This window comes from Peromyscus leucopus, chromosome 9 (genome assembly GCF_004664715.2).
Source record: "Peromyscus leucopus breed LL Stock chromosome 9, UCI_PerLeu_2.1, whole genome shotgun sequence".
Classification (NCBI taxonomy): Eukaryota; Metazoa; Chordata; class Mammalia; order Rodentia; family Cricetidae; genus Peromyscus; species Peromyscus leucopus.
Window position 1 is genome coordinate 28420220 of NC_051070.1, and position 4396 is coordinate 28424615.

Genomic DNA, 4396 nt, shown 5'->3' on the forward strand with positions numbered 1-4396 from the left:
ACTTAACTTTAATATCTCAAGACATTTGCTCAACTTAAAATATTTGGCAGTGACTTTCTTTGGTTTTATTACAAATGCTCTCTGATATTTTTATTTGCTGTGATATTTTTACTGCCCAAACATTAAATACTTACTCCTTGATTGTTTGACTTTTCAACTCTTAAACATGAGCATTTTTTCCATGTTTTAAGTAAGTTTAATATTTTTTCTTTTCTTTTATTATTAAGAAAATTTCTATTTATTTTATATACAAACCACAGATCCTCTCCTCTCCCTTCTCCTCCTGCCCTAGCATTCCCCCCATCCCAACCCCTTTCCCACTTCCTCCAAGGCAAGGCCTCCCATGGAGAGTCAGCACAGCCTGATATATTCAGTTGAGGCAGGTCTAAACCCCTCCTCCTGCACCAAGGCTGTGTAGGATGTCTCACCATAAGCAGTGGGCTCCAAAAAGCCCACTCATACCCTAAGGATGTATCCTGATCCCACTGCTGGGGGGCCCCTTAAGCAGATCAAGTTACATAACTGTCTTGCCTATGTAGAGGACCTATTTCAGTCCTATGGAGGCTCCACAGCTATTGGTCCACAGTTCATGAGTTTCCACTAGTTTGGTTTGGTTGTCTCTGTAGGTTTCTCCATCATGACCTTGATGCCACTTGCTCATAGAATTCCTCTTCTCTCTTTTCGCCTGGACTCCTGGAGCTTGGTGTGGTGGTTGGCTGTGAATCACTGCATCTGCTTCTATTGGTACTAGAGAAAGGCTCTAAGATGACAGTTAGGGTATTCACTAATCTGATTACCAGAGTAGGCCAGTTCAGCCACCCTTTCTGACTTACCTAGAAGTCTACAGATTCTTGGGAACTTCCCTAGCACCCGGTTTCTCCCTAACCCCATGATGTCTCCCTCTATCATGGTATTTCTTTTATTCCTTTCCCACTCCATCCCTGTTCCAGTTTGACCATTCCATTCTCTTATGCTCTCATTCCCATCCCCTACCCTCCAATGCCCCCCATACCCCCAGTCTACTCATGGAGATCTCATCTATTTCCCCTTCCCAGGGCAATCCATGCATCTCTCTTAGTATCTTCCTTATTAGCTAGCTTCTCTCGAGCTGTGGGTTGTAGTCTGGTTATCATTTGCTTTTCATCTAATATGAGTGAGTACATATGGTGTTTGTCCTTCTGAATCTGGGTTACCTCACTCAGGATGATATTTTCTAGTTCCATCCATTTGCCTGCAAACCTCATGATGTCATTGTTTTTTACTGCGGAGTAGTACTCCATTGTGTATATGTGCCACATTATCTTTATACTTTCTTCAGTTGATGGGCATCTAGGTAAAAATGAGTATTTTTAAGATGACTTTCTTCCTTTCCCCTCTTTGCATTTTCTTCTGAATGTATTAGAAAAAAATTCACAAAAGTACTCGATATACAACATGTCTATTTCCTTTCCTTCTGAATTGCCCTTCACAGATCACTTGATCACCAACAAATACCCTATGGGAAATATGAGAGCTATAAAATGGGAGAGTTTTTTTTAATATCTTCACCTTATATTGATTATTTGGTCATTGTTGTATTGTATTTCTGATTTCCTAAATGTTTTATCATCTGTGCATTATATGTTTTAAAATTTATTTGAGTTTTCTTCACTGATGTTTGTTATTTAATTTATGTTTAGAAGTTGATAAAAAGAGAAACTGACATTAATTTCTCTAGTTTGCAAGTGGTTTGAGATTGTAAAGTTTCTCATACTTACAATTGTGTCTATAAAATTTACCAATATTTTAACATGTTCTAATTATATTCTTAAATGGTGGGGAAGATTAGAAGGTTATAATATAAAAGAAAAACCTCAAAAAACTTGAATAACTTTGATACATTAAATACATACAATAGAGTTTTATTGCTGTATATTTTTATAACTTTAATTTGATCATTGTTTTTGTAAATATGAAATATATGCATATATTAACTTAAACATCTAAAAAGCCATGGATTTTAATAACTTCATGCTCTCTTGGCAAGTTATTTAATTTTTTCTAGATTTAGAATGCTCACCTATGAAATGGAAAGGTTTTCAAAATAAATAAATTTCTAATCAGTGAAAGACTGATTAGATAGGATAAGAAGTTAGGAGTAGAATACATTTGTGGAAATTGGTTTGTACCCAGACTATTCATTATAATCATACTTTATGTTGCTTGGTAGGGGATAATAAGAAAGTTTTCAGGCTGTATTAGGGAAATTGTTCGCTGAGTCTAATTACCCTGACTATAATCACTTGAAAGCAGTTCAGTTCAGTAGTGTAGGTGTCCTAAAATATTGGCATGCATGATGTCCATATTCAGTTTAGAATTACCACTCAGTTTGAAGATCTTTTTTATATATTATAGTCTGAAAAGACAGATATGCTCTGGAGGTAGGAGTAGAACTCGTAGAATTCTACACTTGATCTTAGCCAAAAGGCCGAGAAGCGATGAACTCGTAGAATTCTAAGTCTCACCATAATATGAAGGAGCACTGTCCACAGAACCCATTCTGGATTGATTTCTGAAGCTCATGGAGGTAGAGCAAGGCAAGAACTATATAGATAGTGCTGGGAGGAAAGACACAAACTCACCTCAAGACATGACCTCAAACACTGATGTCTTCTGTCTTTACTGTTATTATGCTGCAGTCTTCTTTTTTGTTTTTCACTTTATTACTTTTTGTCAAAAATGAATAAATCATTCCTCCCTGGGTTTTTAGAATTCCTTATTTCTGTGTTTCCTGATCATCATTGTCATATTTCTAAACCAGAATGATCTTCACATTAAAATACACTTTAATATCATTAATTTTAAATTACTAAAATAAAAGTTCTCTGTAACTAAAGAATTATTAGCCATCTATCTATCTTTCCAACATCTATGCTTTCCTAAGATATACAGCTACATATTCTCTATCTTTTGTTTATCTACCTATCATTCCTTAATCTATCAAGAGATTTTGATATTTCCAGACTGCAGTCAAGTGTCTCTATAAGACTTTAACCAAAAATAAAGTAAAATAGAATTGAAATAGAATAAACTCATTTCAAGAGCTTCTATATTTTTTCTTTAAGGAAAAAAAGAATCAAACACCAAACATTGCATTAAGAAATGCTTCAACATTTGAACTAAGCTATGTTTTAGTTTCACTTTGCCTTGATCCCATAGAAATTGAATGGTCAATCTCTTAACAAGTAATGTGCACAGATCTGCCCTGACAGAACTTCAGTTATCTGTGTTATAGCCCCCATTTTGCTCACAAGGTGACCATGGTGTTTTGAAACCTGGACAGTGAAATGCAAGCTACTGATTGTAAAGATTGTTTCTCTTCCTGATGTTGGGCATGTTAACAGGTTTTTGATAAAATTTCATGTGCATCATGTTGGACAAGGCCTACTTTTGTCTAATTCACAATGTAAGCCCCAATTTCCCACATGATCATGTGAGCAGCCTGCCTTGTCCCATGTCTTGACATTATTCTGACTACCAGTTACAAGAAATTGCAGGTTATTCAATCCTTAATCTGACTCCCCCTTTCTTAGTCCTTAGATAAATTTATGCCTTTTAGACTCTATTCTCATATAATCACATCAGATTATGTGAAACGTGTGTAAGAAGAAATACACAAATATTTCACTTGGTAATTCTTCCCTTATTCATTTTTAAAGCAAATACATTTTATTATTTTATAAAAGTCCAACCAATTGAATGCTGTATTCTGTCTGCAGATTTGCTGAGCCCTGCATTTGGTCCACTCTAGGGTACTTTTGTCAGCTTGTCTCAATACATTTTATTAACTGTCATCAGCAAGTCTAATTAAGTGTCTGGAAACAATGGGATGAAAATTCCCTTATAAACGAAATTCCAAGGGAAATAGTAAACTGATGAATGGACTATTCAGCTAATGCCAATTTTATAAGCCAGATGTAATTTTACTTATCTCATAATAACATTTTAGGGCTCTTCTGGAAACAAGCTTCAGTTTGGCTTTGAAGTGAACAAGAAGTTAGTTCATACAACGAAACATCCTCTAATCAACACCTAAAACATGTGAAATCATCCTAGACACCAGAGCCAATAGACCATCACCAGGGCTGATAGTCTCAGAAGATACTGAAAAAGGAACTAATTCACACTTTGACCATGGAAGTTGGAATACTAGTACATTTTTTAAAAGAATGGTTGGCAGTGAGAGAAGCCTTATATTTACTGGTAATATGGTGCAATTCTATTTTAAATAATATCGTAGAAAACATGATTATGAGAAATTAACAGCTTCTGTCATTTAATTCAATTTGAGAATATTTATGCAATTCTTTGTAATTTGTACTGCTGTAATTGAACATTTAAGTAATATATTTACAAT

At 35.0% G+C, this 4396-nt stretch overlaps 1 pseudogene; it reads right to left on the minus strand.

Moving 5' to 3' along the window:
• Positions 1 to 2307: 2307 nt before the first annotated feature.
• On the minus strand, positions 2308 to 2479 carry LOC114684556 (annotated as a pseudogene).
• Positions 2480 to 4396: the final 1917 nt, after the last annotated feature.